The sequence below is a fragment of the Castor canadensis genome, chromosome 9 (genome assembly GCF_047511655.1).
Source record: "Castor canadensis chromosome 9, mCasCan1.hap1v2, whole genome shotgun sequence".
Lineage (NCBI taxonomy): Eukaryota > Metazoa > Chordata > Mammalia > Rodentia > Castoridae > Castor > Castor canadensis.
The window spans coordinates 118,365,324-118,379,227 of NC_133394.1; the positions used below are offsets into that span (position 1 = coordinate 118,365,324).

Below are 13,904 nucleotides of genomic sequence, written 5' to 3' on the forward strand. Positions count from 1 at the left end.
TGCTCTCTTATAAGAGGTTTTTTATTTTCATTCTCACCCCCTCAATATTATAAGATACATTAATATTACTGGCAAAAGGTAAAAGTTAATTTTTAATACTTTGACTATTTTTCTTATGGGGAACCTGAGGTAGCATATTAGAAAGGTTCACCAACTAGAAAAGTATAATTGATAATGCACTTGGAACTTATTTGCACATGATTTTCATTCAGCTGCATATGTTGAGTTAGTGATCAATAACTATTTCCACTGTGTTTAAAACATTATCCAAATATATTGACATCATCAATGAAGCTGAAGGGTATTTTAGAACTTCTAAATAAAAAAAATCTTTATTTCAATGTGGTGGATCCTTCAAACTATACATTCAGTTGATTGAGCCATTTTAATAATCAGAGACTATTATTAGGCATGGGTGCACAGCATCCAACTAGAAGCTATATACATATTATGACACATAATGCTAGAAAGACAGCCACATTTGACCCCATGATAAGTGAAGTTAGTTTTAAGCATTTAAATTACAAACTCTCAAATTAATAGTCATAATATCCCTGTGAGGATTAAGTATTATTGTCATCATTTTGCAAAAAGAAAATAGAGACTAGAAACTTTAAGGAATTTACAGTGTTTGTCAGGCCCGGCAAGGATGGATGGCGACAACAAGCTTGAAGTTCAATTATCTTAATGCAGAAAAAGTTTATTACCAGGTTTATTAAAAGAATATGCTGCAGATTTCAGTGATTCTGCAGGGCAATTTTCCTTGCAATGGTTTTCAGGATAAGGGAGATTCTAAAGCCAGTAGCTTCTCAAGCTCCTTGGAGAACCAAACATTGGCTTTTAAAGACTGCCAGTCAGAAGGAATTCTCACCAGGTCTGGTCTTATTTCATTAGTCAAAGATAAATTCAAGTTTCCTACTATCCTCAAGGGGAGAAGAGGAGAAGTGGAGATTGGCAACACCTGCCCCAACTAGACCAGATTGTCCAACTAGGAAGCAGAAGAAAAAGACTCCAAATTCTGTGTCTTGATTATTAGGTTGTCTTTCCTTCATATGAATTAATTAGAAAACAATTTTTTAAATTCATATGTGCATACACTGCTTGGGGTCATTTCTCCTCCCTTCTCCCATCCCCTCCCTCCTTCTCCTCCCCACCCCCTCGCTACCTGGCAGAAACTATTTTGCCCTTATTTCTAATTTTGTTGTAGAGAGAGTATAAGCAATAGTATGAAGGACCAAGGGTTTTTGCTAGTTGAGATAAGGATAGCTATACAGGGAGTTGACTCACATTGATTTCCTATGTGTGTGTGTTACCTTCTAGGTTAATTCTTCTTGATCGATCCTTTTCTCTAGTTCCTGGTCCCCTTTTCCTATTGGTCTCAGTTGCTTTTAAGGTATCTGCTTTAGTTTCTCTGCATTGAGGGCAACAAATGCTATCTAGTTTTTTAGGTGTCTTACCTATCCTCATACCTCCCTTGTGTGCTTTTGCTTTTATCATGTGATCAAAGTCCAATCCCCTCATTGTGCTTGCCCTTGATCTAATGTCTGCATATGAGGGAGAACATAAGATTTTTGGTCTTTTGTGCCAGGCTAACTTCACTCAGGATGATATTCTCCAATTCCATCTATTCACCAGTGAATGATTACATTTCATTCTTCTTCATGGCTGCATAAAATTCCATTGTGTATAGATACCACATTTTCTTAATCCATTCGTCAGTGCTGGGGCATCTTGGCTGTTTCCATAACTTGGCTATTGTGAATAGTGCTGCAATAAACATGGGTGTGCAGGAGCCTCTGGAGTAACCTGTGTCACAGTCTTTTGGGTATATCCCCAAGAGTGGTATTGCTGGATCAAATGGTAGATCAATGTTTAACTTTTTGAGTAGCCTCCAAATTCTTTTTCAGAGTGGTTGTACTAGTTTACATTCCCACCAACAGTGTAAGAGGGTTCCTTTTTCCCCACATCCTTGCCAACACCTGTTGTTGGTGGTGTTGCTGATGATGGCTATTCTAACAGGGGTGAGGTGGAATCTTAGTGTGGTTTTAATTTGCATTTCCTTTATTGCTAGAGATGGTGAGCATTTTAGAAAACAATTTTTAAGTTTATGAAAACTCAGAAGAAAAATAATTTTAAAAAGTAGAAAACTAGCTTCATGGAAACAGCTAAAGGATTTGTAGGATAATTTGATATTCTGAGGGTTTGAATGGGTGCTTTGTACATCCTACTAAAGAAGGAGCCTAAGGAAGAAAAGAAAACCTAGACACATTTAGGGAAAACAACACATACTAAAATAACTAAATGCTCTAGGTAACTTTGACTGACAAGAATTGACTTCCTAGGCAACAAAGATTTTTAGTGGGGAACGACATACTCATACTAAATATGATTTTAAAAATGTATTCTGTGTCTCAGACAAAAACCTCTGAGTATTGGATTCAGATAAACAATCTATTTGGATTCTTGGCATTCTGTCAAATTGAAAGCAGAATCTCCTGAGATGTCTTTCAACAGGAAAGAACTTCTCTGTTAGGAAAAAAGTTAATTAGTGTTTGACTGACCTGTTGAAACTGTAGTTGGAACATGGGATATAAGACTCACCTTTCCTGCATGGTCCTTTGAGAAACCTCATTTCCCATTGCTCTAAAAGAGATGCATTAGCATTCTGACTGCTCATGATTTGACATTATAGATATGGCTGGAGTTACAGCTTTCCTCTTACTGAGCAATGATGTCTAATGATGTTTTCATTTTGAAAATAAAAATACCTTGCATTCTTTGCATAGCACATCATGTCAGACAGTAGCTTTTTTTTCATGACAGTTTATTTATTTATTTTTATTTCTTTTATTCATATGTGCATACAATGTTTGGGTCATTTCTCCCCCCTTCTCCCACCCATTCCCTTATCCTCCCATCCCCTACTTCTCCCCCAAGCCCCCTCACTACCAGGCAGAAACTATTTTGCCCTTATCTCTAATTTTGTTGAAGAGAGAGTATAAGCAATAATAGGAAGGACCAAGGGTTTCTGCTAGTTGAGATAAGGATAGCTATACAGGGAGTTGACTTGCATTGATTTCCCAGACAGTAGCTTTAAACAGGTAAAAGTCAAAGGAAACAAGCAATGTAAGATCTAACTAGATCTGTTTTAAGGAATAACAACATATCAATCCAAAATAATTATAATTTATTACTTTACTCAAATTTATTTTTTAAAGCCTCCTTTTTGTATCTTTGAGGGTTGAGTTGCTTAAAACATAAAAAAAAATTCAAAAACCTATTGGCAAGCTCTTCATAATTATAACTACTTAAATTTTTTATACACATGAACAGGATTGGGACAAAAGCAGTTGTCAATTTGACTTTACTGATTGCAGGGCTGCAGACAAATTTTAAAAGTCTACTGCTCTTATGATTTTATATGACAATTAATGAAATAACCAATAAATGTTTAAAGATAATTTCGGGTAATGTATATTCTTACATATTTTTAGCAGTCAAAAGAATGAGACTATAATTGGGAAATTCCATTTCTAATCTATGTATGGAAAATGTTGATACTTTAAGCTACAAGTTATTGCCATGATTGAAGAAAATACTGCACAGAAAAGGGCAACTTGAGGAATTTTTCACCTTCAGTGTCAGCAGATAAATTACCTGGTAACTTACCAAAATTCATATTAAGGAGCATTAAACAGTACTTGAAGTCTTTTAGAAAAAGCCGTGCACCTGCCAGGCTAAGGTTCCTTGGATTTAGTCACACAGATTAAATTTTCAATTAACACCACTCTTCCAATATTAGACTAATTTTTCCATAAGAAAAAATAGACACATTGGCTTCTTATAATTTGTGACTCCCGATTTAAAGTAATATTTTGGAACTTCTTACTACAGAAAAACAAACAAAATGTAAGAACGCAGTAAAGTTTTGATTAGATCTGAAGTAATTTTATAAGAATTTGTTGATTATGCTTATAATTAAAATTCTGCATTGTATTTTCTAGTGATCCTTCTAACAGTGTCAAAAATAAGTTTTCCTTAATGGAGAAAAGAAGAACAGAATAAAAGGGAGAAGATAAAATGTATGAATAAAAAAGGCCTATGTAAAATCACACACTGAACTGATATTTAAAATTTGAACATGTGTAACAATGAAACATTAAAATATCATGTTTTCCACTTTATCATTCAGTAGAGATTCAATTAATAGGGTCTAAAATGTAAATAAGTTCTATGGTATTAATTTGTTTGTTTTTGAGATAGGTTTTTGCTTAGGCCAGGCTGGCCTTGAATTCAAAATCCTTGAGGCCTCAGTGTCCAAATACATGGATTAGAGGCATATACTACCATATCTGGCTTGACAATGAATTGTGAAGAAAAATTTAACATCTTTTTGGAATCTATTTGATCATAGACACCAGTCATTGAAAGTACAGAAGGTTATGCTTTAAGAGACCAGGATGTCAGAGTTAGAAAGTGCTCACCAATTCTTAGGAAAATATTAACAGAGTTTTTAACATCCTTTATGATTTTATTTTAAGTATATTTCTGTCTTTACCGAATCTTTTATGGCCTAAAGAAATGGTGTAAGACAAGATTCCTTAATCACATTATCTACATAACATGAATAACAGAAAAATTTGAGTGTGTATAAGGAGAAAAATATTTAGCCCTGGTCCTGCTGTGTTTTTTTCTTTGACACTAAGTGAATGACTTGGTGTCTTAAGCCTAAATTTCCTGCTATAAAATGGGTAAACTGCCTTTGCTGAGACTCTCAATTGTGTTGGAGGTAAATAGATAACATACAATGAAACACTTTCAGAATTGAAACTTGTGATATGAATTGCTACTAAACAGAACAACTACACTAGAAACACACAATTTTAATTTATACTTTCCTTACTACTACATGCACCTGAATTCCAAGTTGGTCAGCCATACTGTTTTATTTCCTTTTGTAATCAACTCTTGGTTTTGAACAGGACTTCCCTCATTTCCTCACTCCTATTTTCAGGCAGCTTAAATCTCATTTACTTCTGTACCTGACTACATCTCAGGGAAACAAGTCGAATAATATCAAATGGTAAGAAATTTACCAAGAACTGCTTCATGTACTTCATCCTTTCTAAATATTTTCCTGTTTTCAGTCTTGCTCCATGTTCCTTTCTTGTCTTTCTGTATTAGAATCAAAGAAAATACCAGAGCAAATACTTTATCTACATCTACCATGGTGCCTATCACCACCACCACCACAACAATTTTGACACCTGTTTCTTCTTCTTATACTGGTATTACTCCTTGTTAGTATGTTTCAGGCACTGATCACAGCATTTCACACTTAATGTTCCACAGAATCACAACAATCTTGTTCAGAGGATCCACCAGTATCTCCAGTTTGCAGTCAAGTAAACTGCGACCCAAGTAGATTTCCAAATTCAGTGACCAGCCTCTCAGACAATGAGGTAAAATTGACATGAGGGAGGAAGAATTTAAAATTTGGAAAGAGAAGAACTCCACATAGGCAGAAACCAATATAAAATGTATAAAGAGTAGACAAGTGTTTCTATGAAATTAACCTTCTTCAGCTGTTGTCCAACAGAAACAAGTGGATATCACAAAGCAGAAGCAAATAATCATTAGGCAAGTCTACTTGCAACAAGAGTAGAGTGGAATAGAAATTTTGGGGTAAGATATTATGAATTTTTTAATGAAGGAAAAGAAAGACCTTCTGGGAAAAGATAAATTTACCTTGACTTTGTAAAAACTGGAAGAACATCATAATGTGCCTTTTCTAAATCCATCATCACCCAAGCATATTTTGAAATTTGATCTTTTATGATACATGAATTAATCTGACTTAACTGCACTGCTCTGTAGTTATTTGACCTTCATTTGGCTAAATTGTTTCGGTATTCATCTATAAAATGGAGGTGATAATAGTGCCTAGGTATTTAGAGCTCATATGAAAACTGAACTTGATAGTTTATATTATTGAGCCTGACCCATCATAACTTTTGCACATGAATGCTATAATTGTGATAATTATTAGTACTGACCAAAAGATTATTAATCTCATTTGTTTTAGAAACTTTCTCCTAATACCGAGTATTCATGGCCTGTAAGGCCCTAACCACCATTAGTTTATTTTTCAGGATGTCTTAGGGAAGACAAACCTAATTATCTCACCAAATACCACTTTTACAAACTAGTGCATTAGTATTATAACACTATACTACTAATGTTCACAACTGTGAACATGTGTCTTGTGACTTCCCTTATGATCAATCAGTGAACCAGAGTTTGGATGGAATTTGCCATCTGAAATTTTTCTTTAAATGAAATTCCACATTGTTTCTTTTTATGTGTGCTCAGGTGAATAGCCACAAGTTTTAAATGTCCTGTGGTAGAAATATGTCACAAATTTTCTTCTCTGTAATAAGATCAAGCCAAATGAACCAGCTTTAAGTGGGAAACTATGGGACAATCTCATCAGTGGGAGAGATGCTTTATGCTTAATAATGTATTATTCTTTCACCTCCTTCCACAGATTTGGAACTTTATTTATTTTTACAGCTTATCTGGACTCAGAAGTCTAATTTTTAAAATCAAAGCCCAAGTGATCTGTTTTTTCTAAAATAATGATCTTCCTTTGCTTGTGACATTATAAGAGACCTTGCCTTGCAGAATTTAAAATCTACTGATGTGTGTCTCAAACCTAAAATGAGTCTGTAAAGAATAATTGTCTCACTTTGCCTCCTCAGGCTAAAATATGCCATGCTGTGGGAAGTCAGTAGCAAAAACAAATAACACTTCAATAGGAAAATCAGCAAGTAATTCAAAGCATAAAACTTCCTTGATACTTCAACTTATCTGAAAAAAGCCATACTTTCACTTACTGTACATTATTCTGAAAAGGGCAAATGTAAATGGTATTAAAGATGATACAAGAAGATTATGATAGTCTATGTAAGAAATGTTTATAAATTTAAAACTGAAATTATCTTCAGGTCAAATAGTTCTTATTTCTTTGATATTCTTAAAAAACCAATAGCAAATGAAAAATACCATAATTCTAAATAAGAAAACTCATACACATTATCTCATTTTTTATTTCAAATGTCCAAATTTTACAATTAATTTTATCTTCCTTATTTAAATTTTGGATTCATCCAAAATGCACATCATTTCTTCAATTGATGGTACTCACAGCCCTAGATGTTTCAGGACCTCCTGAATGTTTACTTACATGTATTTTTTGTAAATGTTAACTCAATCCTAAGAACATTGCATATGTCTATACTGCCTTTCATTTTCTCTTCAATGTACAACTATGAGCTCTATGTTTCTCTATCATTGTATTAATTATGCTAACTGTCTCAACCACTGTTTAGTAACCTGGGACAAAGTGATTGGTTTTGCCCATTTGGGTCTTTGTCAAGACTTGTCTGAACATTATCTTAACTCAACACATGATTTCAACACTTCCCTGATTTCTTCACCCTGTCTCTGTCATTTTCAAAGAACCCTGTGCTTTGAGTCAATGACATATAAATTCTTTCATTATGAAATAAATTGAATCTATATGTCTTAGTATAATATTCAACTTCTTTTAATAATTTTAGACCTGCCTAATTTAAAAAGATTCAGAATTTTTTATATTTACTCATCTAGTTGTTAATGTCCTTATGAGAGTTGTTTTAAGAAAATTGTAAGCAGGGTGGCCTGTGTGATATTTTTGAGTAATTATAGAGTTAACAAGTAATAAGACCTGAATCCAATGACAGGAATAAGAATAGTAAAAGTTTCTCTGCTTTTCATCTTGTGGAATTCACTTATGATAGTGATAGAAGTAAAGAATGTGTGTGCGTGTGTGTATGTGTATGTGTGTGAGAGAGAGAGATAGAGACAGAAAGAGAGAAATAAAAGAAGAGAGAAATTTCTTTCTGTTAAGGATTTGGCTTATATCTTGAAATCAGGCTTTTGTTTTGTAAGTAAATGTATTAAAAAGAAGATGTTCTTACAGCACAACTGTGAAGGTGCAAATTTGATGTGATGACTATATTTTCATAGACATTAAAATAAAGAAAGACATAATACTCAAAAAAAAAAGGATTTGGCTCATATAATGGAAGATGATAAGCCTAAAATGATAAATTCAGTGGAGTGATGCAATTCTGTAGCAGAATTTCTTTGCTGTGAGGCTTCATATTTTGCTTTTAAGGCCTTTAACTGGTTGGATGAGGTCTAGCCACATTTTTGAAGGTAATTACCTTTACTCAAAACCAACTGATTAATGTTCATCCCACCTAAAAACATTCATGACAACACCTAAGTTAGTGTTTAGTTAAATACTGGAATCTCCCTGTATATCTATCTTTATCTCAAACTAGCAAAAATTCCATGTTTCTCTTATTATCTATTATTATCTTATATATTATTATCTATTGTTTATGTTTTTTTCTTCTACAAAATCAGAGAACAGGAGGGCAGAACATGTTCTGCCCAGAGGTGGATGGTGGAGGGTAAATGCAAAAATTATACCTGTTGAAACTGTTCCAGGAATTGGGGGTGTGGGAATGAAAGAGAGCCGTGGAGGAGATGAATTCAAATATGATATATTTGATAAATTGTAAACACTCCAATGTACCCCACCCAGCACAATGATTAAAAAAAAACTGGTCTAGCCATGCTGACCCATAAAACTGGCATAGTCACTTTCTTATTTACCATATAATATTTGTTTTGTACAATGGTCTCAAATAAATTTCATTACCTTTTAATGTTTAACCATGGATCATTTAATTATCCTTTTAATTATTACCTTTGATTTTCAAGGAAATCTTTCAGCCATAAGTTACATAAGGAAGCTTAATTAAGTTCTCTGAAGTAGTAAAATATGTCTTGGGAGGTTTACAGAAGTTTATTCGAAAGAATAAATAAGAGATATACTTGAGAAAGTTTAAGAGCCTATGAAAATACATGGAATTACAGAAGATCTCTAGACTAGACTATTTATCCTCCCTCTCATTTTTTTGTGTTTTGTTTATTTGTTTATATTTTTGGTGTTCTGACATTTTGTGAAGGCAGAAACTTGAAAATGGGTTTTGTGCTGCCTCATGAAAAGCTTCCAGATCCCACACAATGTGTACAGTGGAACATTTTACATGAAAGCAAGAACTGTCATTCACCAAGATTCTGTTATTAAAAATTAAGGTTGGCAGAATTGACTTCCAGCTATATTTTGCTTTCTTTCACATATTTGATACAGTAGAAGAATAGGAAACAGAACTGATACACTCTCCTCTATTTAATTATAACTACATGAAACTTAGAAGTGTTAAAGGAAGGACTTTAAAATCATTGAAATAATTCATTGGTGAAGGAAGATGTATAAATAAGGAATCTCCAGTTCTAGATCTCAGAAAATGTTTTAAAAGCAGTCTTTCCCCATGCAAACCAGACTTTCAGGACTTTTTCTTATTTTTATAAGGGAAGTAATGGTTATAGAACCAAGTGATAGATCTCATGGACAAGTTTTACATTAAACAATGGAGGCTGCTGTTAGAGAAATTCTGCACTGTGCTCAATTCACAGTTATTACCACGATAGATAAGATGTGTGGATTAAAAAAACACACTTAACGCCCAGCTCATTGATCATATCTTATAGCTTTGTTTCTCATTGAGGAGGAGAACTAAGTTTTCCAAAAAAAAAGGCTAAGAAACATGAAGCAATGAATTATTACCTGAGTTCTATAGAGGTACTATAAAAAAATAGAGTTCACACACTTGCACACACTGGAATAGATAAAGAACATTATCGGAAAATATGTTGCTACAGAGCAGATGAAACCTCTGACCTAGTGTCTTCCAAGAACAAAAATAAAAAGGACAAATAGGGCAAAGTTGTTTCTAATATAAAAAGACAAAGTAGATGTAAGTAAAGTATTCTAAAGACAAGTCAAAATAATAGATAGATGGCTATGAAAGTTAAAATAGCCTACAAAAATAAAAGCTGAATTCAGATGAACATGAGTATGGATATGGTTGAAATCACAGTAGGGATTTTTTTTCTTAGTTTAAGTTTAGGAAATAGAACCGAAGCAGGAAACATGCATACCAATACCTTGTTAGGGTGCGTATGTTCCGGGATGGCAGGAGGACATGGAGGAAATGAATGAGAGAAAGCAAGTGTTTGGTAGTAAATTACTGACTTTCACAGAAAGTGCAACTGTTTGAGTGCAGTCTGCATCTACAGAAAGACTTTACAACAATACCATGCCTCTGAGCATTCTATCAAGGCAAAGGAGGCAGAAAAATTATTTGATGATTCTTTCTAGTCTACTTTTCCTTATTGATCAAATTAGGCTCATGGGCCGTTTACTTTCATTCACTTTTGATTTGTGGTATGTGGTCCAATGAGTAGATCTCTGGGTAAGCCAGATACCAAATTTCATGATGCAAGAACTTCACTTGAGTTGGATCCAGTTTCCATGGATATAATTGGTTGAGCTTGGAAACTGGAACTACTTCAGCTATTGTGACTTGAGGGATAAAAACTGGCCATTATTTCAGTGGAAATTGAGATAATTAAGGCATTGTTAAATGAGTAAGTCATGAAGCCAAAATCTGGAAGTCAAGAACCAAGATAAAACTGGGAAGACTCATACCTTGTGTCCCAAAAGTCAATCAATCCCTTTCACTACTCAAATTCGGGATCCTGATCTTATATAAGAATGAGGAACGCTTATTGCATTCCTGAAAGGCAAAATACAAAATCTGCAGTCAGTTGTAATATCTTTACGAACACTTAAAGATTTTTGATAAAGCAAAGCAGGATTCTCACTGGTGTAACTTTCTCAGGCCTATAAATTGCCATCAACACCTCTATAACCCATTGTTGACTCCTCATACCTGCAGCTCGCACTTGCTTTATTCACAATATCATTGAAGTCAGAAGCATCAAGAGATACCCAAATATCCCTTGATTTCCAAATTTGTTTCTCCCTGACCCTTATGTGTGAGCCACCCTGGCTCTTCATAATAATTAATTACAGTCAACTACCCTACAAAATGCAATGTTCCTTTCTGCACCCTCTGGGTCCCTGGGGTTAGTTATAGATTATGGTTCAATAATGCTATATTCCTCATCTAAATTATCCACTTCTTGTCCTATCACCATCACCAGAAATTAGAGACACAAATCTATTAAATCTTTAAGAATTCATGGGATAGAAGCAAAACTGGGAATGTTGAGGCAAGTTATTTCTGTCATTTGTTCCACAATCTGTACATTCTGGTGACAGAATATATTTTGATCATTTCTATAGTGGTGATGTGGCATCCTGAAGAAGAGCAATCCAAAAATGCAGATGCTCCTAGCTGCACCTCACCTGAGCATTCAGTATTCCTTTCAGTCATTCTATCAGGTCAGCTGGGTCTAAATGATGTCACATATTATAATGAAGCCATTGTTCATTGTTATATCTGTTGGTCTAAGGAATCTGTGTAAGATGTCATGTCAATAAATCAGATATTCCATTAGCCTGTAGGTGACATTGTTCTTGGAAGTACTATAGACTGAGGGGACAGACCCATATTTAGAATATAAATCATTTTGGTATGTGAGCATCACTGAAAAATTCAATGTGAAATAAGTATGATATAATCAATTAGTTTCTAGGTTCCTATCTTGAGTGCTTAACATTAATCTCTCCCCACAGCAAGTTGGGCATTTAGTAGTGACAATAGCTAGAATAACTTTCATGTGAAAAGATGTATGTTTTTGATCCCACATATTCCCCATTTCTGCCTCCATGACTATGCTTTTTAATGGCTCAACTATATGAGCATTGGAATGACTGAAGATAGAGGCTGGTTGAGTCAGTCTGTCAACCTGCTCACTGAGAGCATTCTTTCCTAGACATATGTCTGGTCAAGAGCATTTTATCAAACACAGTATAGCTCTTAACTTTAAGAAACAATAGATATGTGTTAACATAACAACTATTATGTTAAGGCTTACAAAAAATTTCACCCATGCTTTTTAGCAATTACAGATACATAAAGTACTATCTTACTTGCCAAACCATATGGTAGACATAAAGTCATGACCGCTGTCTTTAGAACATGGACCTGTCACAGAGTCCTGTCCTATTTGAAACTGGCAGTTTTCTGTGTCTTCCCTAAGTATTTCTGAGTGAAATAAGCACAATTCAGAAGATCACCAAATTATTTTACTCAATAGCAGTAAAAGGTATAGAAGTGAGGGATGACAACTTGCTTCTGCCTTAATGGGGATGTCCCAGCATGTCTCAGACCATAGAACTTCTAAAAGCTAAATCAATGTCACATGTCTGAATCTTCATGAAGTTTATTTCCTGAAGTCTGACACATAAATGGCTTACATGGATTTCTAGTGCTACAGAAAGAGAGATGAATGATACAAACAGATCACTAAAAATACAAATGGTTTGTAAATATGGAAAAAATTTCAGTCTCTTTCTTATAAATAAGAAATCCAAATTAAAATTATCCACTCATACTATTTTATGTATTTCAGATCATCAAAAAGGTATGTGTCAAAAAGAATGAGAAACACATTTACTTATATATTGCTGGGTATAATACAAGAAATTTTGACAATCTGCTTAAAAATATCAAAATTTCAAATGAATTACATCATTACTGTTTCAATTTCTTTCCTCACAGGCAGTTTATTTCCTTGGAATTTATCCTACAGATAATCTTGCATGTGAGAACAATGATATATGTAAAATTATTAAGTAGAGCTTTGTTTATAATTGTCATATTAACAAATGATTTAACAAGAGATTGGTTAAAGAATGTCATTCAAAGGGGAAGACTTATTGAAAAAATGATTATAGATCTTACTAATATGGAATGATCTTCAAAAACTATTTTAAGTGGAAAAACAAAGTCCTAAGCAGTGTATATGGCATGATACTATTTTTGTCTGTCTCTGTTTATGAAGAATCTTGGAAACAATATTCAAGAAACTAATTACTTTTAAAAGTGTTTTCTCCAGCAGTGGAAAAATTGATAGTTTCTATGGCAATGATGTAAAAGCATCTTTTCTTTTTCTGTATAATTATTTGTTCCTTTTAACTTTCTACTATGTGCATATTTTATTCATTTATAAACAAATATAAAATTAATCCTATATAATGCAATTTAAAAATTCAATCACATAATTCAGAACTTCTTTCCTCTTTCTAACTTAGGTCTTAACAGGGACTTGGAGATTTACAGTAAGGAAGACAGTAAGGTCTGCTTATTCAGTTTCTCTTCAGCCTCTCCTGTTGTACCCATTGTGGCTACCTCATTAGGCCACATGGGCAATTACTTAACTGACCCTCTTCTTGGAAGTTTCACGACTATTTTAGGGTATTACTAAATGATATAAAAAGTAAACCCTCTATTTTGAGTCATATAATAAAATGTAATCTTATTGTCCAAATAAAGTCTTATGGAAATATCACTAGTCATTGGAGTTGAAGAATAGTTGTGGGAGGTTTTGGCCTGCAGTCATTTAAGAACCCAGGATGTTGGGTTCTTAAATCTCATGCTTTCTTCACCATGAGATTACATAAGATTTCTTATGCACTTCCCTGCAACCAACACAAAACATGAAAACATAGAGGCTTATAGTATGGAAATGTTTTACTGATAGTGGAATATACCACTTCCAGTTCAATTTCATGCAGCAGAACTAAGTTAAATAGCCATGCAACACAGCAAGGAAAGCTAAAAAAATGTAGTATTGGGCTGGTCAGCAAATTCCCACTACCACTCCACACCATCGAAGAATGAGGATAAGATTTTTAGTAAGCTACCTGTCTGTGGCATGCATTCTTCAGTGATTTCTCGTGTCAACTGCATCTG

At 33.9% G+C, this 13,904-nt stretch overlaps 1 long non-coding RNA gene across 1 annotated transcript in view; it reads right to left on the reverse strand.

Moving 5' to 3' along the window:
- LOC141410772 (uncharacterized) overlaps nucleotides 1–13,904 on the reverse strand; it is a 201,065-nt gene that overhangs the window by 31,612 nt on the left and 155,549 nt on the right. The gene's annotated exons all lie outside the window — the stretch shown is intronic.